General features: G+C 47.4%; 3 long non-coding RNA genes and 2 other non-coding genes across 5 annotated transcripts in view; 2 read left to right on the top strand and 3 right to left on the bottom strand.

Moving 5' to 3' along the window:
* Positions 1–1,323, top strand: part of LOC118279428 (small subunit ribosomal RNA) — a 1,902-nt gene extending 579 nt beyond the window's left edge. Inside the window, exon 1 of the ribosomal RNA XR_004783994.1 lies at positions 1–1,323. This exon is cut by the window's left edge and continues 579 nt beyond it. This is a non-coding gene — a ribosomal RNA (small subunit ribosomal RNA).
* LOC126911405 (uncharacterized) overlaps positions 1–14,099 on the bottom strand; it is a 46,889-nt gene extending 32,790 nt beyond the window's left edge. The window contains exon 1 of the long non-coding RNA XR_007705958.1: positions 13,952–14,099. This is a non-coding gene — a long non-coding RNA (uncharacterized LOC126911405). The remainder of the gene's footprint in view (positions 1–13,951) is intronic.
* Positions 1,710–1,866, top strand: LOC118279423 (5.8S ribosomal RNA). The gene has a single exon (XR_004783990.1). It is a non-coding gene; the product is annotated as a 5.8S ribosomal RNA (ribosomal RNA).
* Positions 2,745–5,844, bottom strand: LOC126911409 (uncharacterized). Its single transcript, XR_007705962.1, has 2 exons — positions 3,050–5,844; positions 2,745–2,957 (listed from the first exon to the last, which is right to left on the bottom strand). It is a non-coding gene; the product is annotated as an uncharacterized LOC126911409 (long non-coding RNA).
* LOC126911408 (uncharacterized) lies at positions 7,854–9,091 on the bottom strand. The gene is made up of 2 exons (XR_007705961.1): positions 8,104–9,091; positions 7,854–8,014 (listed from the first exon to the last, which is right to left on the bottom strand). It is a non-coding gene; the product is annotated as an uncharacterized LOC126911408 (long non-coding RNA).
* Positions 14,100–26,064: the final 11,965 nt, after the last annotated feature.

Raw genomic sequence — 26,064 nt, 5'->3', positions numbered from 1 at the left:
TCTGGTGCCAGCAGCCGCGGTAATTCCAGCTCCAATAGCGTATACTAAAATTGTTGCGGTTAAAAAGCTCGTAGTTGCATTTGTGCGCCGCGCTGTCGGTGCACCGCATCCGCGGTGATACTGACACGTCTGCGGAGCATATCGTCGGTGAGCCGTCGGTTAAACGTCGGTTCAATATCAAAATCCTATCGCGGTGCTCTTCAATGAGTGTCGAGGTGGGCCGACAATTTTACTTTGAACAAATTAGAGTGCTCAAAGCGGGCTCAAAATGCTGCTTGAATATTTCGTGCATGGAATAATAGAATATGATCTCGGTTCTATTTTGTTGGTTTTCAGAACTCCGAGGTAATGATTAATAGGGATAACTGGGGGCATTCGTATTGCGACGTTAGAGGTGAAATTCTTGGATCGTCGCAAGACGAACATCAGCGAAAGCATTTGCCAAAGGTGTTTTCATCAATCAAGAACGAAAGTTAGAGGTTCGAAGGCGATTAGATACCGCCCTAGTTCTAACCGTAAATATGTCATCTAGCGATCCGCCGACGTTACTACAATGGCTCGGCGGGCAGCTTCCGGGAAACCAAAGATTTTGGACTCCGGGGGGAGTATGGTTGCAAAGCTGAAACTTAAAGGAATTGACGGAAGGGCACCACCAGGAGTGGAGCCTGCGGCTTAATTTGACTCAACACGGGAAATCTCACCAGGCCCGGACACCGGAAGGATTGACAGATTAACAGCTCTTTCTTGATTCGGTGGGTGGTGGTGCATGGCCGTTCTTAGTTGGTGGAGCGATTTGTCTGGTTAATTCCGGTAACGAACGAGACTCTAGCCTGCTAAATAGGCGTCGTCATTTAGGTGTGCGTGGCTCCGTCACGCAACTCACTGGCGACGTATTAAAATTCTTCTTAGAGGGACCGGCGGCTTCGAGCCGCACGAGATTGAGCAATAACAGGTCTGTGATGCCCTTAGATGTCCTGGGCCGCACGCGCGCTACACTGAAGGAATCAGCATGTTCTCCCTGGCCTAGAGGCCCGGGCAACCCGCTGAAACTCCTTCGTGCTGGGGATTGGGGTTTGCAATTATCCCCCATAAACGAGGAATTCCTAGTAAGCGCGAGTCATAAGCTCGCGTTGATTACGTCCCTGCCCTTTGTACACACCGCCCGTCGCTACTACCGATTGAATGATTTAGTGAGGTCTTCGGACCGACACGCGGTGGCTTCACGGCCGTCGGCGTTGCTGGGAAGTTGACCAAACTTGATCATTTAGAGGAAGTAAAAGTCGTAACAAGGTTTCCGTAGGGGAACCTGCGGAAGGATCATTAACGTTGTTTGCGCGAGACCGAGTGCCGTGTGCGCGGTGTCGAGCGTGATCGAAACAAACGTAAACATTGATTATCCATCCATCATAAGGGATCGGCACGCCGTCTCGGACTTTAACACGTTCGGCGGCGTTGATCCCGCGTCGCGTCCTCGCACGGCGCGCAGACGGGCAACGAAATCCGCGCCCCGAGCGCCGTTGGACGCGTTCGTTAACACAACAAACAACAACGATCCATCACGCAGCGGTGGGATCGGACAATATTATTTGTCGTCATGACATAATTATTTTCTATTATTATTTTTGTAACTTTTTCGATTGCAATCCATGCGGTTGTGGTTGGTGATTTGTTGTCGGAGTTTTATCGCTTCGATACGAATCTAAAACTATTACCCTGGACGGTGGATCACTTGGCTCGCGGGTCGATGAAGAACGCAGTTAACTGCGCGTCATAGTGTGAACTGCAGGACACATTTGAACATCGACATTTCGAACGCACATTGCGGTCCGTGGAGACACATCCAGGACCACTCCTGTCTGAGGGCCGGCTGTATAAAATACATATGCCACATTGCGTGCTTAACGCGCGCTGATGACGGCTCATCGGGATGATGCGAGTCTCGCACGAGACCCGTCCACCCCGTTGTCCGTTCAAATATATCGCGTATGCGAATGTTAACGTTGATCGTGTCATCGCGTATGAATCATTTGTAACGAACGATCGCGTGCGTAGCCGCGCGTATCGGACGTACAGAGGATAGCGACGCGCGCCCGACAGGCGCGCCCGCGACTCTACGGTGAACAATTTCGATTGAACATTGGGGGTTGCGTGGCGCGCGCTTGCTCGAGCGCCGTGTGCCGTCTTCTTGTCCGTTACGCAATGCGGTTACGCGTCTATATACGCGAACGGTTCGCTTCGATTGTACGAATACGTATTTTCAAGATGCAGGCGTGCAAACCTTGGACGTAACTGGCGAGTTGGCCGCACGGAAAGAGTTTAGAAGATTGAATAGATTTTTAAGCTCAAGCCCATATGACGAATAGCAAAAAGTCCGTGCGGCCGACTCGCCAGTTACATCCAAGGTTTGCACGCCTACGAGATTATAGCGTAAAAACTCTGCTACGCGCTACGAACTACGCAGTACGAGCTATGGCTGTAGAATTTCCCCGTAACTTGAGTGTGAAATTAGGGCTTATCGATTTAGGTCTGGGCATGTAGGGTTAGAAACTTGGCTCTACACGGGATCTGATTACTTTTTGACAGTGCGAGCTATATGGTCTCGTCTTGGCAACATTTAACATGAAATGTTTTTGTGGGATTTCATTTCTTTTTGTAGGTTTCGTAATTTTCTACCTACTATACAATATTCAAACCGTACGTAATCCTAAACTACTTAAGTTAAACCTATTAACAATGAAAATTAAACAATGACCTACGTATCAAATTATTCTCACTAAGTCGTACCTACATAAACAACTATAAACATATTATACCTACTAACCTATACTACTTAATTGCAAATACCTACTTATTCAATCTTTGAATTTCTTAATTAAATTTGTGAGAAAATTGCAAACGTAATGCTAATACTTTTTATCAATGAAAATTAAAACACTAGTACCTAACTAAACCTTCACCTACTAAACTACTAAATTTATAAGAAAATTGCAAACGTAATCCTAATACCTTTTATCAATGAAAATTAAAACACTAGCATCTAAACCTTTACCTACTAAACTACTAACAATTAAATATTAGGCAAATGGTTTTTTTCTCCGCGATAGCAAACTTTTAAATCACCGAAATATTCCGAAAATTTTTCATTCAACGAGACAACCGTCAACGACGTCTGCCCTCGCGCGTCTGCCCGCGTTCGGGTGCCGCGCTCGCTGACGGGCCGATTATTTTTAACTACTGCGCGGGGACGAGGGGGCAGGCGGCGGGCGTTGGCGCATACTATACTTACGATGCTTATGTTCAAAAGTATAGGTTTATTAATAAACACTTACCGAAGTGAAGTGTAGTAATATTATTCATATCTAAGTACTTATGGGTAGGATAATGTTTTGATTTGATGAAAAGTTTGTGTTCTATGTACTTGTGTATAATTTTCAGATCTCAAGCAGGAAATAGGGAATTAAGTTTCCCTATTTCAGATTTTTACCCCTCCGCGGCCGCATTCAGACCTCTAGCGTCAAAAGTTGCGGAAGTCTCGAACAAACTTTCACCCCCTAGTTTAAGGGGTTGGGGGTAAAAGTTCCAAGTTTTAGGATTTTTTTGTTGTTTGGGTACTAATACTAGCTTACATACCAAATTTCAGTTTTCTAGGACTTCAGGAAGTACCTTAAGAATTTTGTTGATCATCAGTGAGTGAGTGACGAAATCGGGGTATTTTAGATATCAATAAAATCTAAAGTATAAGAGCTATGCAATTGAAACTTTAGAGGTTTATTAAGTTTACCACTGACATTATATCCTGAAAATTTTGTTTATCTGGTATAACCCAAACTCAAGTTATGAAGGTTCAAAAATACGACGAAGCGCTTCGAGAAAAGGTAGGTAGTGCCCTTGCGCTTGCGCTTCGCTTGGCTCGTCTTGGCGGGGGCACTACCGTGCCCCCAGATTAGTGGGCTAAAAGTAGTGAAAAAGTGTGAAATAGTGAAGATGTTTTGCTGGCTGCCGGGTGTCGATGCAGCCAGATGTGGACCTGCCGGGAGCAGTAGGTGTCGCATGGGATGGAGCCGGGAGATGTTGGCCACCAGGGAGCGTCCGAGATTATCTCCGCTACCCTGGCCACGCAGTATGGAGTAACCGGACTCAAATAGTGTTGTTTTTTTAAGTGATAAGTGAGTGAAAGTGGACACCAAAATGTGAAAAAAAAATGGTATAATAATAATTAGGGTTTAATATTAAGATATTATTTTTAATTTAGATTTATCTACATAATTTTATTTTTTTATATTATTGTAATAGTAAGTACTTATACTAAGTTAATAGTATAGTTCACGCCTGTTGACAATCAGTATTTTTTTTTGTATAGTAAATTCTGTAAGTAATATTTTTTTTTTCTGCCGAAATAATGTAAAATTTTGTAATTATATAGTATGCATAGCATGAATAATAGGGATTGAAGGAATGTTCCCATGCCCATATAGGTAGATGATGTCATACCGAGTGTCAGATTGTATTGGAAGAATCATGTTACTTGACACCGAGTAACAATAACAACTGCACTTTGGTTTTGTCTTATGAAATTAATAATTAAATGAATGAAATTTGATATCAACAAAGCTTTGGAATGTGTTCATTGTTTGTAAACGTTTGTAAGTTTGGGTTTTAGATAATTTGGAATGACTTGGTACACAAGTTTTGGCGTGTGACTGAAGGCTGATCACCTAAGGACAACGTATAATTTTGTCAACCAAGCAATTCAATTAGATTGTGTTATGTTGGTTTGTGATAGTTAAATGATAAGTAATTAATAAATATAATAGGTACACATGGTAAGGTACAGTTTAGTGGTCATGTCCTTAGTTCGATCATGGTGCAGACGAGCTCTCTCTGTGAGAATCTATTGGAGGTTAATAGAAACCTTAAATATTGACACTAAATTATAAAATAAATGAATAAAGTGAGCATAAATATAATGAAATGAAGAATGGTGAATAATATAATGAAATAAATAAAATGAAAAGCAGGTACCGGAGAGTCCTGTATAAATGTAATGTGCTCACATGTGTATTATGTAATGTATGTACCTTACGACAATGGTAGTGAAATAAGTTAAATAAAATAAAATATATTAATGTGTACCTAGTTATAAAGGTAATGAGGGTTTATGTTAACGGAGAACGATTATATTATTATGAAAAACAAAATCCCATCAAAAACATCCTGTAAAAAACCCAAGTCTCGCAACTCAGTCTTTCTACCGTCAAAAGTTGTGAGATCCATGTAATACCAAGTCGGTTAATCTATTTAGTGTCTACTTGAAGGACCTTCTGTCTTAAGTTATTACATAAGTTATTATCATGCCAATATTAAAAATATTTAACGTTTTAAACAAATAGATCGACTTGGACATCGCTTGATTTGATTATTAGTATGTATCACACTACACAGCACGACGGGCCAGCGACCAACAGGAACGAGAGTTTCAATCGCGTGAGGCGCGAGAGACTAAAGAATCTAATATAATATTGTAATATTCATTTTGTTTTCATGCGATGTCCAAGTCGATCTATTTGTTTAAAACGTTAAATATTTTTAATATTGGCATGATAATAACTTATGTAATAACTTAAGACAGAAGGTCCTTCAAGTAGACACTAAATAGATTAACCGACTTGGTATTACATGGATCTCACAACTTTTGACGGTAGAAAGACTGAGTTGCGAGACTTGGGTTTTTTACAGGATGTTTTTGATGGGATCTCACTTCTTTTTGTAGAGCCTTTCTTTTTGATACCATCTACTTCTAACGAATTTTGTTAAAGGTCTTATGATATTTTCTTATTTTTATATGTAGTCTTCCTCTTTTTCTTTTCCGGTACTACTTCTTGATAATTATATTGTTTTATTATTAGATTTTCGTACTTCAAGACATGTCCAATCATGTGTTTTTCATTACGTCGACCATTTTACAAGTAATAATGTTGTTCAGTTTCATGGGCTAAACACACCCTTACCCACCCTATACCCCCTCCCTTGCCTCATATGGTAGGTACCTATCTACACCTATTAAATGACAATGCCAGATCCTGCCCCACTTAATTTCATCAATGTACAAGAAATGTAAATTAATCAATATTATGCAATGAAAATAAGACCCTTGGTTACCTAATTATTATTCTGATAAAGTTGCGGATAAAAATTAAGAAATAAAAAGAATTTAAAAAACCCAAGGCCTATTTCCTGTATTTATCGCGACTATCTGCGTTTCTTAGTACGCTTGCACAAGGAACACAAAGAGTCATTCAATAAAAAAAGATTTATTAATGTAATGTGTACGGATTTTAATATGAATTTGGTATAAATACATACTGTTAGTTAATTTATTTATTTTTATAATATATATTATAATGAATGCATATTCTAATTATTATTTCGTGTTTGAACGTTAGTGATTAGATGTAACGAAACGTCATTGGCGTGCGTATGTCAGTTATGACCAAAAAGTCATTATTTGACATGCGCTCTGGCTGTTCTGTTTACATTGTTGTTTCGTTATGACTATGAATTAAAAATAGGATTACTAAAGGTGATATTGGTGATGACATTCCTCCCTTTCATAGCTAAACACCCTATGATAACATTGTAATAATATAAAGCACTTAATTTAATTATTTCTACCATTACATGCAATTAATCTAAAAAGGTACCTAACCTAAATGTAATATTTTGTTCTTAGATTTATATAGAAACCGCAACGTCTAAAGGCTTTTAATCCTGTTTTTAGTTATCACTAATAGAGCAGCAATAGAATGCTACATTTGGTATGCCTGTACAATATATATTTTTGGTGGGGCAAAGCTCTATAGAGATTCTGGCATTGTCATTTATAACCACCACCAACCACCAACTGCATAAATAACTTTGTAATCCCATATATTTATATGGGATTACAAAGTTATTGATGCAGTTGGTGTATTTGGAAAACTGGACCGAAATTACAAAATATTTAAGTTTTCCCATGATTAAGACACTAAACTCTATATGTATTCCAAATATGAAGCTTCTAAGTCTGCTAGAAGTGCCTTGGACTTTTGATGATCGGTGAGTCAGTGAGTGACAAAATTTAGAAACTTTAACAAGTTGTCATTCTTAAACTACTGGTTCAAATTCACTGAAATTTTAAATATTCCGTGTTTATACAATGCCGGATTAGTTACTGAAGATTCAGGTTTCTTGCTTTATCCACAACCGAATTATAGGGGGTCGAAAAAGGCCCGAATTGCTTCGAGAAAAGGATGGTACGGCCGTGCCGCTTTTTTTTGCTCGACTTGGCGGGGGCACTGCCGTGCCCCCAGATATGTAAAAGAGATAAATAGATAATAGAATTCAACATTTTGTAACAATTGTCAACAGTGCGGTTAATATATTTAGATTTTATTTTTTCGTTAGGTTTAAATTTCAAAAAAAAGTATTAAAATAATCTTTTTTTTTCCAAAAACGGGGGAGGTGTAGTGTGTGTGACACCTCGCCCCTATAAGTAGTGTAAGTTAGTCGTTTAAGGTAGTCAATTAAAGGTATTCGTAAGCTAAACACGTCTCCTTCATTGCTCCCGAACACACGACATTGCAAATGTCTGCGACATACGGACGGACGGACGAACAGACAGACATGACGAACCTTAAGGGTTCCGTTCTGTCATTTGGCTACGGAACCCTAAAAATAAGCCGTTTTCTTTCCTGACGCTATAACTTCAGAACGCACGATGATTTCCACGGTTTTGAATTCCTGGGAAAGTTCTCGGGCTCCGTTCGGTTTACAGCAAAAAAAATTCAGGAAAAACATAAATAAAACAAAACAAGTAATTTTTCTTCATCTTTTATTACCCAAACGAAATGTTACAAAAAGAAACATCTGGTGGCGAAACATTTGCGGGGTTTGCTAGTAATAATAATAAAATATTTATTTGGTGTAAAAAGCCAGATTACAAAGTAAATCTTAATATCTATATATCTATCTATATCTATACATCTATATCTATCTATATCTATACATCTATCTATATCTATACATCTATATCTATCTATATCTAAACATATAATAAATCTATACATATAATAAAATCGTAGAAAAGTGCTGTCTGTACATTGAAAATAAAAATAAAAAAAATAGCAGGGGTTATTGTTATGTCGATGTCGAACCTAAAAATGTAATTAACTTTTTTTTTGTCTGTTTGTCTGTTTATCTGTGCACGCTAATCTCAGAAACGGCTGATTCGAGTTGGATGCGGTTTTCACGAATATATTGTACTATGCTTCAATTAACATTATTTTAGTGTTTGTTTCATGTCAATCGGTTCATAAATAAAAAAGTTATGACAAATTAAATAATCACGTCGAACACTATTCTGTGCTTATACCATTAATCTCCGCAACTATTTGACGGATTTGGTTGAAATTTGGTACAGATATAGTTTAGAACCTTAGAAAGGACATAGGACATAGTTTTTATTTCAAAAATCAAAAAAATAAAATAAAAAAATAATTTATTCCGGACATACAGCGCCATCTATTGTTCAATTCCGTACTTATAGTACTTGTTAGGGAGAGAATACTTGGGCTGTATAATAATATAAAAATATAATAGGTACTGGTTTATTTATGTACAACGGATTACAAAACGGTTTGAGAAAAAACAAAAGAATAATTTTGATGCGCGCGACGCGTACATGTGATGCTTACAGCTGCTCGGGCGAAAGTGCGAGTCGTGATCCTCCCTCTGATGCCGTCGCCAGCCAGCAAACAAAAAGTATTTATGTTCGAGAAGTTTTTATATTCGGTTCGGAGAAGTTTCCGAACAGTACTTATAGTACGGAATTGAACAATGTCGGGCTGTTCCTATACTCCGTAGATAGATGGCGTTGATCGCGCAATGGTGTCATTACAATTGTTCATGTTATTGTTTTAATTCATTGGAAATTTGTTTTTACAAAATAGTAAAAAGCAATGAAAAATATAATATAATACAACTTTTAGTACAAAGAAAACGCTCTAACGGAGTATAGATAATTCTATGTCGATCGTTACACGACTTCGGTTCATGTTATCTATATATTAATACGTGATGCAAAAACTTTGGACCGCTTTTTACGAAAATTGCGCGGACGTAGGAGCATAAAATTTGGTACACTTATAGTTTATGTGTAGGAGAAGTACAGAACGCTAATATTTTTCAAAAATAATGCTTATAAAGTACATTAAATCAATAAATAAAACATTACACTCACATGCATAGTATCTGATCGTATTTGACAAAACGTCAAAATCAATAGACATTGCGATGATATTCTGACGTCTCATATGAATAGAGTTTTATAAAAGAGTTTGTTTGAGTTTGAGTTAAATAAAAATTATCTTTGAAGGTATGTTAAGTGGTATTGTAAATTAAATCATATATGGTCGAATTTCGACCACTAGGCGACCACTAGTAAATAGTAAAAAGGTATAAAAAAAATAATATGTTTCGTATATTCTAAAGGAGATTGTCCAAATCTGGCTATTTTTAACCCCCGACGCAAAAAGAGGGGTGTTATAAGTTTGACGTGTCTGTCTGTCTGTCTGTGGCATCATAACTCCCGAACGGATGCAGTGATTTCAATTTGGTTTTTTTCGTCTTAAAGGGGACTTATCTGCGAGTGTTCTTAGACATGTTTGATGAAAATCGGTTGAGCCGTTTTAAAGTTATGGATGGTGAAAGTAACGTAAGCGGGAGATTAACCGAAGGTCTGCAAATATACTGGGATGGGGTCTCACATAAAACCGCACTGAAAGAAAATATTGAAAGATATAATTTTTTCGTATTAAGAAAAATTAAAAATTTAATTAAAAATTAAATAAAAAAAATGATAAAAAATTTAAAAATTAAATTAAATATTTTATAAAATACAAAAGTATAAAACCTGCACCAATGTAATCTTTAGCCTACTTATAGAAATAAAAACTAGTAATTAATAAGTAAAAAAAAATCAACGAACTTGACCTTGATTGTAATCTTTACCTTAACAAGAATTGAAATTATAGTAAGTATATGTAATATACTAAGCCTAACTTAACCTAACCTACCTATAAAAAGTATAAAATAAAAAATTAAATTAAAAATTTAAAAAACCCCCGACACAAAAACTTAATTTCCCTTTAAAAAGTAAAAAATAATAAAAGAAACCTAATCTTAAAGTACCTAAGAATGTACTAATAATTCTAAAAAAAAAATACGTCGCGTTGGGGGACCGCATGAATACGGACTGCACACCGCCGCCCGCGCCGTTATATTTCTATTTTCTGCGTTATAGTTAAGTACTTAAACATCAATTTACTTTAATGTTAACACCAAGCATGTGATACTTATGAAAAAATCGTAGAGAAGTAAGAAATAATTAGGAGCGGTCCCCCAACGCGATGTATTTTTTTTTTAGAATTATTAGTACATTCTTAGGTACTTTAAGATTAGGTTTCTTTTATTATTTTTTACTTTTTAAAGGGAAATTAAGTTTTTGTGTCGGGGGTTTTTTAAATTTTTAATTTATTGAACAGGCTGCTCAACAAAAATGTAATTTACCAATAATTTTATTTAAATTTTAGTAAATGTCTGATGCTAATAACTTTGTGTAAATTAGCACTATAAAAAAATCGATTTTATTGGTATTTGTTATGATAAGACCAAGTATTTGTAGTAGTTGGCTTTGAATTTGACTTTAGTGCTGCCAATCTGTTGTGTTTTTCGTCAAAATGACAGATATTATTCGCTTTGTTCTTTTGCATTGTGAATGTTGCAACTGCAGTTTATTGCGTGGGAAAATACAAAGTACACACATAAGTTGGAAAACATATTTTGTATATATGTTATATGTAAATAACACTAAAGGCAGGACAGCCATAAAACTTTATTGCTGCAACTGCATGGTGGGTCATAGAACAGTAGGTTGATGTGCACATATAATAACTATTATTTGGTTTTTGAGCTGGGCAAGGTACCAGAAAATTATTAATCCACCTGCCGAGTTCCTTGACCATATTTTAATTACATATGAATCGGATTAATAATGCATTTTAATAGAAAAAAAAAATGTTTTGTTTCATGCATAACCAGTTTCAATAAAATGTAAAAAAATAACTAAATATAAATCTTGATACAAAACTAAGTTTGTATCTTCATTCTTACTGATATGAACTAATAAATTAATCAAACATATATTATTAGCTGAAGTGCTTGTTCAAAAATAGTCAAAGTCCCATACAAGTTGGTCAATCCCCTTTCGTATATTCTAAATTGTTTCGTTGTATTCGTCAATTAATAAGTTTATTTGTTGGGTTTTCCTGGTTTTCAGGTTAAACTATTTAACGTAGGTTTAGTTTGATATCGATTATTAGTAGTTACTGTAGTTAGTGTTTTTAATAAAATTGCAATTCTAATTTATAAATTAATTAGATTTAAGTAGAAAACTAAATTGAAATCACTGCATCCGTTCGGGAGTTATGATGCCACAGACAGACAGACAGACACGTCAAACTTATAACACCCCTCTTTTTGCGTCGGGGGTTAAAAACGTCAAAACTGACAGACATTGCGATGATATTCTCACGTCTCATATGAATAGAGTTTTATAAAAGAGTTTGTTTGAGTTTGAGTTAAATAAAAATTATCCTTGAACGTATGTTAAGTGGTATTGTAAATTAAATCGTACTAGTGGTCGCCTAGTGGTCGAAATTCGACCATATACGATTTAATTTATAATACCACTTAACATACGTTGAAGGATTAATTTTATTTAACTCAAACTCAAACAAACTCTTTATAAAACTCTATTACTATGAGACGTCAGAATATCATCGCAATGTCTATTGATTTTGACGTTTTGTCAAATACGATCAGATACTATGCATGTGTGTGTAATGTTTTATTTATTGATTTAATGTACTTTATAAGCATTATTTTTGAAAAATATTAGCGCTATGCACTTCTCCTACACATAAACTATAAGTGTACCAAATTTTATGCTCCTACGTCCGCGCAATTTTCGTAAAAACATTTACAAAGTTTTTGCTTCACGTATTAATATATAGATAATACCACTTAACATACGTTCAAGGATTAATTTTATTTAACTCAAACTCAAACAAACTCTTTTATAAAACTCTATTACTATGAGACGTCAGAATATCATCGCAATGTCTATTGATTTTGACGTTTTGTCAAATACGATCAGATACTATGCATGTGTGTGTAATGTTTTATTTATTGATTTAATGTACTTTATAAGCATTATTTTTGAAAAATATTAGCGCTATGCACTTCTCCTACACATAAACTATAAGTGTACCAAATTTTATGCTCCTACGTCCGCGCAATTTTCGTAAAAACATTTACAAAGTTTTTGCTTCACGTATTAATATATAGATATGGTCGAATTTCGACCAGTAGGCGGCCACTAGTAAAACTAAAATTGTATGTCTAAAATAAATTTAATTAGTATCTTAGTATAATAGATGTACAATTTCATAAACAAACGTAAGTAAAAATAAGTATATCAACTATAATTAAATTATTGGCTTCAAGTAATTATATACCTAGTAAATCAATAGTTTTAAGAATGAAAGAGAACATAAGAATGTTTCACATTTTAATTTTACACACTGGGTATAGTTTCAATATCAGTTTAAAATGCAATTAATATGTAAGAAGTTTTAAAGTTACAATCTCCTGGATATACTCAACTATTATGACTGCACCCTGTCGTCGTCGACTGTCATAAATATCCTGCATCGCACAATACATGTGAAGTTTACAAGCGAATGAATAGAAAAACCCAACGAACAACAGTTGGGCAGAAAGTCCGCCAGGCATTATCACCGCGCCTGGTCGGAGGATTCTCCTTTTCTTAAGTCGGTTATTTTATTTAGTCCCTAGTTAAGGACCTTCTGTCTTAAACATTACGTAAAGTGTTATCATATCAATATTACATTTATTTTACGTTTTGAATAAAATATATAGGAATTCAGGGTTGACGGGCTACAGGGGCTGTTAACCCTGGCCTGTGAGGATGCGATGGCAGACATGTATGTAAATGGGACGCAGTCTCCTCCTTCTGCGAAGCAGTCATGCTAGCTAAGGAAGAGGCGGAGCGCGTGAGGGAACGATCCTCCTCACGCCCCAGCCGCCACAGAAGACACTCCGGGCGATCTCCGGCCACCGTAAGTGCGGGTCTGCGGACGATGAGTAAGGGTAGCTCGCCGCCCGAACAGAACCAGACCCGTGTGTACGGCGCGTCGCGTTCCGCGCGCGCCTCAAAGAGCCAGACCACCACAGATGGGGCCCAGTAGGGCTGATGCCCGATCCGGAGCTGCAGACAACGTAAAAGGTTACCGGGGCTCCGGCTCAAAGCAGGAGAAGGAACGGGGTGGTTTTTAGTCAGTAAGGGTCTGACACTCCCTCCCGCCTCACCCAAGGCGGGAGAAGTCATTGGATGATTTTCCCCGCTCAAAAAAAAAGGCGTGTATGTAAGGGACATACGGCTGACTGCACCCGTCACTGAGTGGTGTGCCGCTTTAGAGGGTAAGGGAGTGCGACCTGTTCAGAACTAGCACGGACAAGAGGAATCCGACTGTCTAATTAAAACAAAGCATTGCGATGGCCCTCGCGGGTGTTGACGCAATGTGATTTCTGCCCAGTGCTCTGAATGTCAACGTGAAGAAATTCAAGCAAGCGCGGGTAAACGGCGGGAGTAACTATGACTCTCTTAAGGTAGCCAAAGGCCTCGTCATCTAATTAGTGACGCGCATGAATGGATTATCGAGATTCCCACTGTCCCTATCCGCCTATCGACTATCCATTATACGAAGAGGAACGCAAGTGGATGCTAGACGGGATCACTCGAAAGGAGGAGGGACCAGTGTACTACGGGGACCTGGTGTCCGGACGGGACAACTTCGGGCGGTTGCGCATCTTCGCACACCGGTGGCACCGCAGACGGCGCGCGATGGAGCTGGAGGAGCGGAGGATGGGTTGTAGCAGCGCAGACGTTGGCGGCGGCGGAGTCGTCAACACTTGACACCCAATCGGGTGGGTTTCGGCCCATCCAGCCAGTAGCCGGTAGGGGAGAAGGCACATAAGGGACAAGGACAGGATTTGTACAGGGTCAAGAATCGCCGCGGTGATAGCTCGTCCCGCAGAAGCAAATTCAGCAAGACTACAGGGGCGGGCTATCCGCGGCGTCTCCTGGCGCTTCGGCCCATATGACAAGAATGTCGGTGGGGCCATGGGATGGTGGTGGGATTGTCCCTATCCGCCTAACCCATAAGGAGCCGCGGCCATTGAGTGAGATAGTGCTAGTGACACGGTGTGGGGATAGTGTGGTTCTCGGTCCCTCCTGCTCTGGCCTGGGCGACGCGCCGTAAGACGCGGCGGCCATATTGCCGGCAGAGGGAGACGGCGCACAACTGTCAAAAGTGACAGTTAGGTGACAGTGACACATCATAGTGTAGTGACGTGAGTGATATTGACACCAGACAGCTGTCAACTGGGACAGCTGTCGAAACTAGTTTGACCCCTTAGTTTTTAAGTCTCGTACAATTATTATTATTTTTTTTTAATTTGTTATCATTTTGTTTTTTTTTTTCTCTTTTGTCCTTTGTTGCTGGTTTGTTTTATTTTTGTGTGTGTATTATAATACACGAACGCGATGTCAGAGGGAGGCCTCTCCGAGGAGGAGGCCCAACAGTTGGCGCGGGAGACGGTAGAAAGGGAGATCGCGGACAAGTCGGCGGAGCTGCAGGCCTTATTAGACCTGCAAGAGGTGGGGTTCACGCCCAGATCAGCGCTCGCGCGCACCCCACCACAGGGGTTCAGCACCCCACTGGGGACCCTGGACTACGCGGAGGGGCGGGCCACAGCGGCAGCAGCGGCGGTGGGAGCAACGGCCGGAAAGCGGGGCTTGACGTCCCCCGAAGAGGTTCAGGAGGCGGTACGCCGCAGGATTGCGGCCGTCAGAATGGGGCGTAGCGACGCCCCACCAATGGGAGGTATACAGCTGCGGGCGGCGAGATCGCCGTCCCCACCGTGCTCCGAGCGGGGAGCGGAAGGAGGAGCGCCCACAGAAAAGTGGGTGGGACCAGCGGACCCGGTGACGTCGGCGCCGGTGGAGCATCTGGCCGGGCTTGCGACGGCCAGCACGAGGGGCATAATGGAGGCGGTGCGCGGCAAAACCAGCAAGCTCAACAAAGATGAGATTGCGGCGATCGGGGCCCACACCGAGCGACTGGGCGCGGTGGTTACCCACCTACTACTGCGGCTGGCGGCAGCGGAAAGGAGGGCGGCGGACAGCGCTGGGCGGGTACTACTTGGAGGGGAGGAACGGCTGCGGCAGCAAGAGGCGGCACCAGCGGCTCCCAGGTCATTCGCGAGCGCGCTCAAGCTTGGCCGGGGCGCGGCACCTGTCCCAATAGCCGGTCGCGAGGGACCGGTCCTGGTCATCCGCCCTGCCGAAGAACACAAGGACAAATTAAAGACAGCGGACGACACCCGGGCGGTCCTTAAGAAGAGCGTGGACCCGGCCAAGCTAGGGCTCCAGATAGTGGGAGTGCGGCGGACAGGCAATGCGGGCGTCGTGATACACACCAGGACGGAGGAAGCGGCGGCCTCAATCCGAAGGGCCATCCCGCCAACATTAAAGGTGTCGACTCCGGCGGAGCGGAGGCCTCTGGTGGCGCTGACGGGGGTGGACGCTTCCACCTCCGCCGAGGAGATAATGGGCCACCTCATCACCCAGAACCTGCAGGGCGAGCAAAAAGAATGGACGGAGGCTAGAATGAAGCGGGACTTCAAGGTCCTGTACAGGAGGGAACGCAGACATGGCAGGTCCAAGGTCGTGGCCGAGTGCAGCCCCGAGCTACGGCGGCTGCTTGTGGAACGGGGACGCATCTATATAGGATGGGACGTGGTCGAGGTGACGGACCACCTGGGGGTGACCTGCTGCAGCCGGTGCCAACAATACGGGCACCCAGAGAAATACTGTCGGGCGAAGGGCGTTGTGTGCGGGAAGTGCGGCGAGGATGGGCATAAATCGGAGGAGTGCCAGTGCCCCCAAACAAGGTGCGCCACTTGCAAAAAGTTCGGCCGGCCAGGAGCAGAGACGCACCGCACCGCATCAAGGGATTGCCCGGCGCGCCAGCACGCGGAGTCGAGGGTCGCTGCGGAGACCAAGTATAGATAGATGGCCAGCCGTACCAACACACTAAGGCTGGGGCAGGTCAACCTGCAGAGATCACGGCTGGCCACATCGGAGCTGCCGGCGGTGGCGGAAGAACTGGGCCTGGCACTGGTAATGGTGCAGGAGCCCTACCTCGCGCGCGAAGGAGATCACCTCACGGGCCTGATCACGCCCCAACATCCTGAAGCAGGTGCGGGTATTTATTTGCGGGACTCGGGGCTCACGGTGGCGGTCCTGCGACACCTCTGCGCCCGGCATTGCCTGGTCTGCCACGTCGTCGGCGGGGACATCGACGTGTGTGTGGTGAGCGCGTACTTCCAGTACTCCGAGGACATAGCACCACATCTGGAACATATTACCGGAGTACTGGACAGCCTGCGGGGAAGGAAGGTGCTGCTGGGAGTCGACTCCAACACACACTCGCCTATGTGGCACAGCCACCCGAGGCACTACACCGGGCGGGGACACGAGGCGGCCAACAGAAGAGCGCAGGTGGAAGACTTCCTGTTGTCACGTGGTCTGGTGGTGCACAATGCACCGGACCAGCCATTCACCTTCTCCACCGACAACGGGGAGTCCAACATTGACATCACCGTGTCCACGGCAGGCCTCCGAGTGTTGGAGTGGCGGGTGCTGGAGGGGGCCATCAACAGCGACCACAGGTTGATTACCTTCCAGGTGCCGGGGGGCTCGGCCCGAGGGTCGCCGACTGCGCCCTGCGGGGAGGCTGCGGGGCCCGTCCGGTTCCGGGAACGCGGGGTGGACTGGGAGCGATTCCAATCGAATGTCCAGGTACGTATGGGCAGGCTGAGGTGGGATCGTCCCGCCTCAGAGGTCTGCGGGAACTTCACCCACATAGTTGGGTGCTCGGCGTGTGAGGAGCTGGGAATGTTAGGGAAAGGGAAAAAGACGAGAGGATACGAGTGGTGGACCCCTGCCCTGGACACTCTGAGGAAGAGTTGTAACAGGGCGAGGAAAGTATGGCAGGTAGAGAGGAAGCGATCAGGTGCACTGGAAGGGATGGTTAAAAGAGAATATCATGAAAGACGCAGTAGGTATAGGAAGGCGATGGAGAAGGCGCAGCTCGATTACTTTCGCGAGGTAGCGGATGCCGGCAACGGTGACCCGTGGGGCCTGGCCTACCGGGCGGTATCTGGTAGGTTGCGCCCCCCGCCCAACGTGATTAATTGCGTGGAGCTCGCTGAGGGATTTACCGGGGACGCGGGCGCTGCGATGCGGGGTCTGCTCGGTGCTCTGTTCCCGGACGACTCTGTCGCCGGGGACTCTGAGTTCCACGGGCTGGTCCGTGCCGCCGCTACCCGTGTCCCCCTTGGGCGGGATGCGCCTCCTCCATCGAGTCGGGATGTGTGGAATATAGTTAAGGAACTCCCTAACACGGCTCCGGGAATAGATGGTATCACGGCGCGCATGGTGGGACGCGTCTGGAGGGCTGCGGGCTCGGAGCTGACCGCCTTAATGGGTAAGTGCGTGGTGGAGGGGGTCTTCCCGGATGCGTGGAAGGACGGCAGGCTGGTCACTGTCCCCAAGGGCAACGGCCGCCCCCTGACCGATCCCAAAGCGTACCGGCCGATCACCCTGCTGCCGGTCCTGGGGAAGATCCTGGAGCGGGTCATGCTCTGGTGCGCCCCGACCATTCAGGAAGGTACGTCGCCATGCCAGCACGGGTTCACAAGGGGCCGGTCAACGTTATCCGCGTTGAACGAGATTTTGTCGGTTGCTCGGGACAGTGGACGGAAGTATGTACAGGCCATCTTCCTGGACATCTCCGGCGCCTTCGATAATGCGTGGTGGCCCATGATACTGCTGAAGGCGAAGGACCGGGGCTGCCCGCCCAACATATATAGGATGCTGACGTCCTACTTCAGCAACCGGCGGGTGGGGCTCTTCGTCGGCGGCAGAGTGGAATGGAAGACATCCACGATGGGCTGCCCGCAGGGGTCAGTACTTGGTCCGGCGTTGTGGAATCTCCTGATGGATGACCTGTTCCGGCTCCCATACCCGGATGTAGCCGGTAGGGGAGAAGGCACATCAGGGACAAGGAAGTAGATTTGTACAGGGTCAAGAATCGCCGCGGTGATAGCTCGTTCCCGAAGAAGCAAATTCAGCAAGACTACAGGGGCGGGCTATCCGCGGCGTCTCCTGGCGCTTCGGCCACTGAGGGCCTGTCCTGTGACTGTACTGGCCTATTAATTTTATTATTTTTCATTGATCTAATTGCTGAGTTAATTAATTTATATTGAGTTTTTGCATATTAATTACTTTATAACCTCGAATTTAAAGAACCACGTGTGACAGCGTGCGGTTGGCGGGTGACGTTTGACGTTTGGCGTCAGTCGGCTTGGCGGCTGTCACTGGGTGACAGTTGACAGCTGTCACTTTGTGGCAGCTGACGTTGACGGCTGCGCCGGGGTCTGACGTGTGTCAGCCGGCGCTGCGTTCCAGCGCACGTGGTTAGTAATTTTGATAACCTTAAACATTGCTTGGTTTTATTTGTTATTTTTATATTATTTATTTATTTCATATTCTATAATATAGATATTTAATATCTACTAGCTTTATCTTAATCGTAACATTGTACCATGTCTGACGACGAGGACCGGGAGGGTCGGCTTAGGCGGACCCTCGATGAGGAGCTGGCCCGCAAAGAGGAGGAGTTGCGCGTACTGGAGGAGCTTCGGGCGGATGTGGGCTTCGCGCCCCGCAGGTCGTTGGCGCGCACCCCCCCCCAAGGATTTAGCAGCCCGGTGGTGAGCGCTATTATGAGCTCGCCACCGTATGGGACCCCAATGGGACTTACGGCGAAGCGTCCTCTGGCTTCACCAGAGGAACAGCCAATACCAACGCGCCGCAGGGTGGGGCGCGGCGACGAACAATAGCCACGAATGCCACCCGAGGCATTATGGACGCGGTGCGGTCTAGAACCTCGAAGCTAAACAAAGAGGAGATCGCGTCAATAGGTGGGCATACAGAGCGGCTGAGTGCAGTAATAGCGCACATGGCCGTGCGTCTTGCGGCGGCGGAGGCGAAGATTGCCATGGGTGCTGCACAGGGTGCGCTGGCCCAAACACCATCGCCGCCCTCGGTCGCCGCACGGTCGTACGCCGGTGCCCTCAAGATGCCGAACGGCAAGCCACCGATGCCGGTGCAACATCAGGGGCCCGCAGTAATATTTTACCCCACGGCAGCAGAGGTCAAGACCAGCGAGGAGACGAAGCGGATCTTGCAGGAGGCGGTCAAGCCCTCGGAGGTGGGCATACGAGTTACGCAGGTCCGCAAGGTGGGCAACTCGGGGGTGGTGGTCAGGACTGCCACTGCCGAGGCTGCCGCAAAACTCAGGAGTGCGGTTCCTGCGGGACTCAGGGCTGTTGAGCCGAAGTCCCGCCTGCCGCGGGTGGCCTTGCGCTACCTGCGCTCCGACGTATCCGGCGATACCATCGTGGAGGAACTGCACCGGATCAACCTGGCGGAAGACGCAGCCTGGCCGCTTGCTCGCTTCAAGCAGGAGTGCAAGCTAGCAGTTAAGAAGCAGCTCGGTCCCAAGTTCCTGGTCGTGCTGGAATGCTCCAAGGCGGCCCGCGATTTGCTCATCGGGTTGGGCCGAGTGTACGTGGGTTGGGACGAGGCCGACGTGTGCGACCACATCCGGGCAACATGCTGCAGCAAATGCCAGCAGTATGGACACCCGGAAAAGTACTGCAGATCGAAGGAGGTGACATGCGGCGAAAGTCGACGGTCACAGCGCTGAACGCAGTACTTGACCGAGTTGCGAATACCGCGGAGAACTATGTTCAGGTAGTGCTTTTGGACATTTCGGGGGCCTTCGACAACGCCTGGTGGCCCATGGTCCTCGTTAAGCTGAAACAAGGTGGTTGCCCACCTAACATTTACAAGCTCATAGTTAGCTACTTCACCAACAGACGCGTCGGGTTATTTATGGGACGTCAGGCGGTGTGGAAGAAGACCACAATGGGTTGCCCCCAAGGTTCGGTGTTAGGGCCAACGCTCTGGAACCTGCTGCTCGATGACATCCTCAAGCTGCCTGTACCGGAGGGTGTGAGCATGGTCGCGTATGCCGACGACATCACCCTGATCATTGAGGCCCCATCTAGAGCGGCGATAGAGAAGAACGCCCTGTCGTCGCTCCGGGCGGTGTCCGACTGGGGGTGTCGGAACCGCCTCAGTTTTTCAGTTTTTCAGCTGCGAAATCGCAGACCCTCACTATGAAGGGAAAATTCAAGCGCCCCCCCCACGATACGAATGGATGGTGCCTCTATAGCACAGGTAGCCAGTGCCAGATTATTGGGCGTAGCAATTGACGAGGCTAGCTCCTACGTGACGCATGCAAATTTGGCCGGCCAGAAGGCTGTGAACTGCTTTGGGAAGGTGTCGAGAGTATCGGCATCGACCTGGGGCATACGGTACAAGGCCCTTAGAGTCCTGTATGCAGGGACCTATGTGGCAGTGATTACTTATGCTGCGGCCGTATGGTGGCGACGCTCGTCCCATTATGCCGTGCAGAGCAAGCTGCTCCGCACTCAGCGCCCGGCCCTGGTGCTGCTCACGAAGGCTTATAGGTCGGTCAGCACCGCGGCGTTGCCCGTGCTCGCAGCGGTTCTCCCGGCTGACCTGGAGGTCGTTCGTGCCGGATTCGCGCAGGAGGGACTAGGGTTGGTCGGTAGGGAGCGCAGAGCTAGAAAAAAGGAACTGACGGAGCTTGTCGTTGCCAGTTGGCAGACGAGATGGACTTCAGGAGAGAAGGGCACAGACCTGAAGATGTTCTTCCCGAATGTCGCCGACAGACTAGCGTACGGATGGGTGGAGCCGGACTACGTGGTATCGCAGATACTAACAGGACATGGATGCTTCAACAAGCGCCTGCACGGCATGTCGCTGCGCGACAGCGCGGCGTGCTACTGTGGAGAAGCCGACGAGTCCAGAGACCATGTTCTGTGGGAATGTAAGCTGTACGAGGAAGAGCGAGACGAGATGCTGAAGGACTGGAGTAGGACCGTAGCAGGACCAGTTTACTTCAAGGACCTAGTAGACAGCGAGGACGGCTTTACCAGACTGAAGGTGTTTGCGCACAGATGGCATGCTAAAAGAAAGGAGCTGGAAGGATGAGATAGAAGGACTGCTCGGACGCGAAGTACTGTTGGCTGTGGTTGTTCTGCCCCAATAGGGGAGAGTGGAAATAGAGAAGGGAAAAAAAAAAGGAACTGTAGGGAGTCAAGCAGCGCACCAGGGAAAGAGCCCTCGCAAGTACCTGGTGCGTTCCCAAGATTCGGCCTCCCGATACCTGGTCCGTGTACCGAAAGGTGGGAAGGACCATGAGGTGGTGGTGGGAATGTCCCTATCTACTTCGCCGCCGACCGCGCTAGCAGTCGGACGTGTAGTTAGTTGCGCGCGGCCAATTTTTCTTATTTTAATTTATTTAATTTAATTTAAACATTCGCGACCCAGTGTCCGAAATATCGGTGCCTCCTTGTCTCGCACGCGCGAGTGCCCATAAGGAGCCGCGGCCATATTGGCAAGTGAAGTGAGATAGTGATAGTGACACGTGGTTGTGACAGTGCGAATCTCGGTCCCTCCTGCTCTGGCCTGGGCGACGCGCCATAAGACGCGGCGGCCATATTGCCGGCGGAGGGAGACGGCGCACAGCTGTCAAGTTTGACAGCTGTGACGTAAGTGACATTGACACCAGACAGCTGTCAACTGGGACAGCTGTCGAAACTATTTGACCTCTTAGTTTTTAAGTAGTGTATAAGTGTCTTTGGTTTTTTTTTTTTTAGTGATTAAGTGTCTTCGATTCTTTTTTTCTTCTTTTTATTATTTTTATTATTTTTCGTGTCGAAGTAATACACGAACGGTTCGAACAATGTCGGAGACAGGCCTCTCGGAGGAGGAGGCGCAACAGTTGGCGCAGGAGACGGTGGCCAGGGAAATAGCGGACAGGTCGGCAGAGCTACAGGCTCTACTAGACCTGCAAGAGGTGGGATTCACGCCCAGATCGGCGCTCGCGCGCACCCCACCACAGGGGTTTAGTACCCCGCTGGGGACTATGGAGTACGCGGTGGGGCGGGTCACAGCGGTAGCAGCGGCGGCAGGAGCAACGGCGGGGAAGCGGGGCTTGTCGTCCCCCGAAGAGGTGCAGGAGGCGGTGCGCCGCAGGATTGCGGCCGTCAGAGTGGGGCGAAGAGAAGTCCCTCCAATGGGAGGGATACAGCTGCGGGCGGCGAGATCGCCGTCCCCACCGTGCTCCGAGCAAGTGGCGGAAGAAGGAGCGCCCACAGAGAAGTGGGTGGGACCAGCGGACCCGGTGACGTCGGCGCCGGTGGAGCAGCTGGCCGGACTCGCGACGGCCAGCACAAAGGGAATTATGGAGGCGGTGAGGGGAAAAACCAGTAAATTAAACAAGGACGAGATCGCGGCGATTGGGGCTCACACCGAGCGACTGGGCGCGGTGTTAACGCACCTGTTGCTGCGACTGGCGACGGCGGAGAGGGATCTGGCTGTGGCCCGCGAAAAGGGGCGAGCGAACACGAACCAGGAGGCGCCAAGGCACATGCCGCCAGCAGAGGGGCCTGCGCGTTCGTTCGCGAACGCACTGAGATTGGGGCGCGACAACGCCCCTGTACCAATTACGCGCCCTCCCGGCCCAGCAGTTGTGATATTCCCGGCCGAAGACCAGAAAGAAAGATTGAAGACGGCGGAGGACACGAGGAGGGCGCTGCGTACGGCGGTACAGCCAGCGAAGTTAGGCATACAAATAGCGGGACTGAGGAAGGTGGGGAACGCAGGGGTGGTGGTACAAATGACGTCGGCTGCCGCAGCAGAGCGGCTTAGAAAGGCCGTGCCGAACACGCTGCGCGCAGCGGAGCCCGCGGCGCGCCAGCCACTGATCGCCCTCACCGGCATTGACCAAGGCGCCACACTTGAGGATGTTATCGCAGACATCAAGGAGCAGAACCTTCGAGAAGAAGAGTGGACTAAGGAGAAGATCGGCGGGGCGCTTCGTGTCGTATTCAAGAGGGACCGACACCACGGACGGACCAAATGGGTGTGCTCCTGCACGCCCGAACTGCGGAAGGCCCTCGTCACGAGGGGAAAACTGTTCATCGGCTGGGATGTGGTGGAGGTCACCGACCACCTGGACGTCACCTGCTGCAACAGGTGCCAACAGTACGGGCACCCGGCGAAATACTGCAGGGCAAAAACGCAGACCTGCGGCAGCTGCGGAGAAGAGGGGCACGGAAGCGCTGACTGCAAGGCGCAAACTCGCGTGTGCGCCACGTGCAAGCGCTTCGGCAGAAGAGGAGCAGAGACCCACCGGACCGCGTCCCGTGACTGCCCGGCTCGAGCGCACGCGGAGCAGCGGCAGGTGACGGCCATCAATTATGGCTAGAAGCACCTCCATTAGGATGGGTCAGCTCAACCTGCAGGGGTCAAGTGCTCTTCGTCGGCGGCAGAGTGGAATGGAAGACATCCACGATGGGCTGCCCGCAGGGGTCAGTACTTGGTCCGGCGTTGTGGAATCTCCTGATGGATGACCTGTTCCGGCTCCCATACCCGGACGGGGTCAGACTGGTGGCGTATGCGGACGACGTCACGGTGCTCATCGAGTCGGACTCTAGAGCCGGCATTGAGGCCTCGGCCTCGTGCGCCTTGGGACTCGTTAGGGACTGGGGAGTGCGGAACCGGCTGGCCTTCTCCCCTGCGAAGTCATATTCTATGACAGTCAAGGGGGGGCTGGCCAGACGTCCGCCAACGATCAGGCTCGGTGATGCGCCGGTCGCGAGCGTGCGATCCGCCAAGGTTCTGGGTGTGGTGCTCGATTCGGGGCTTTCGTTTGGGGAACACGCCAGATCCATTGGCGAAAGGGCAGCCAGCGGATTTGGGAAGATGGCGCGCGTCTCCGCCACATCCTGGGGATTAAAATACAGAGCCCTTAAGGTTCTGTATAAGGGCATCTTCACCGCCACGATCACCTACGCGGCAGGATGTTGGTGGCGGCGCGTGTCGGTTCACGTCGTGGGGGGGGCGCTGCTGAGGGCGCAGCGGCCGGCCCTGGTCCTTCTGACCAAGGCCTACCGCTCCACAAGTACGGCGGCACTGCCGGTACTTGCCGGCGTGCTGCCGGCCGACCTCGAGGTGGCCCGTGCTGGTAGGGTCGACGAATTACGGGCGGCGCCGCGGGACGTCCTCCGGTCCGGCAGGAAGGGGTCCTGGGAGGTGGCGGTTTCAGAGTGGCAGTCCCGCTGGGACGCGGAATCTCGGGGGCGTGAGACGTATCGTTTTTCCCGGACGTGGCGGCTCGACTCAGGGCCACCTGGGTGGAGCCGGACTATCAAGTTTCGCAGATTCTGACTGGGCATGGCTGTTTCCGGAAGAGGCTTAGCGATATGCGGCTGTGTGAACGCGCGGAGTGCTACTGCGGGGAAGAGGACGAAGACATGGACCACGTCTTGTGGAGGTGCCCATTATACGAAGAGGAACGCAAGTGGATGCTAGACGGGATCACTCGAAAGGAGGAGGGACCAGTGTACTACGGGGACCTGGTGTCCGGACGGGACAACTTCGGGCGGCTGCGCATCTTCGCGCATCGGTGGCACCGCAGACGACACGCGATGGAGGTGGAGGAGCGACGGATGGAGGGTAGCACTGCAGACGCTGACGGCGGCGGAGTCGATTAGCACCCAATCGGGTTTCGCGCCACCCCTACCGCAAAAAAAAAAAAAAAAACATCTCTGGCCCATCCAGCCAGTAGCCGGTAGGGGAGAAGGCACATCAGGGACAAGGACGTAGATTTGTACAGGGTCAAGAATCGCCGCGGTGATAGCTCGTTCCCGAAGAAGCAAATTCAGCAAGACTACAGGGGCGGGCTGATGACAAGAATGTCGGTGGGGCCATGGGATGGTGGTGGGATTGTCCCTATCCCCCGAACGATCTCGGATTTTGGATGCAATTCGTGTGGCGGAGACGGGTCCAGTGTATCACCAGACGCTAGTTGGCAGCAGGGAAAACTTCGACGCGCTGCGAACATTCGCACACAACTGGCATACTATTCGACGCAGTGTAGACGACCAACAAGTGTGACGCTGAACGCGAAGAACCGTTGTGTTTCGCCTAACCCTATTGAGGGAGGTCAGTAGATAGGAGGCCCGGCCCCTGATGGGGAGACTGAGGCCTAGGACATATATATAAAAAAAAAAAAGAATATGTAGGGAGTCAAGAAGGGCGCATGGGAAAGAGCCAACGCAAGTACCGTGCGCTCCTCCCCAGATTAGGGTCCGTACGCCGTGAGGCAGGAAGGACCATGGGAAGGTGGTGGGAATGTCCCTACGTTAGGACTTCGCCGCCGACCGCGCTAGCAGTCGGACGTGTGGTTAGTTGCGCGTGGCCTATTTTTATTTTAATTTAATTAATTAAAATATTCACTCGCGAGCAAGTTTACGATAAATCGGTGCCTCCTTGTCTCGCACGTGCGAGTCGCCATAAGGAGCCGCGGCCATATTGAATTATAAGTGAGATAGAGACACGTAGTTGTGACAGTGCGAATCTCGGTCCCTCCTGCTCTGGCCTGGGCGACGCGCCGTAAGACGCGGCGGCCATATTGCCGGCAGAGGGAGACGGCGCACAACTGTCAAAAGTGACAGTTAGGTGACAGTGACACATAACAGTGACGTGAGTGATATTGACACTAGACAGCTGTCAACTGGGATAGCTGTCGAAACAATTTTGACCTCCTAGTTTTTAAGTCCTATTTTTTTTTTATTTTGTTGCTATTGTTTTTT

This window comes from Spodoptera frugiperda, chromosome 14 (assembly GCF_023101765.2).
Source record: "Spodoptera frugiperda isolate SF20-4 chromosome 14, AGI-APGP_CSIRO_Sfru_2.0, whole genome shotgun sequence".
Classification (NCBI taxonomy): domain Eukaryota; kingdom Metazoa; phylum Arthropoda; class Insecta; order Lepidoptera; family Noctuidae; genus Spodoptera; species Spodoptera frugiperda.
The sequence above is the reverse complement of the archived record's forward strand: the minus strand, read 5'-3'. Positions and strand labels throughout refer to the sequence as shown.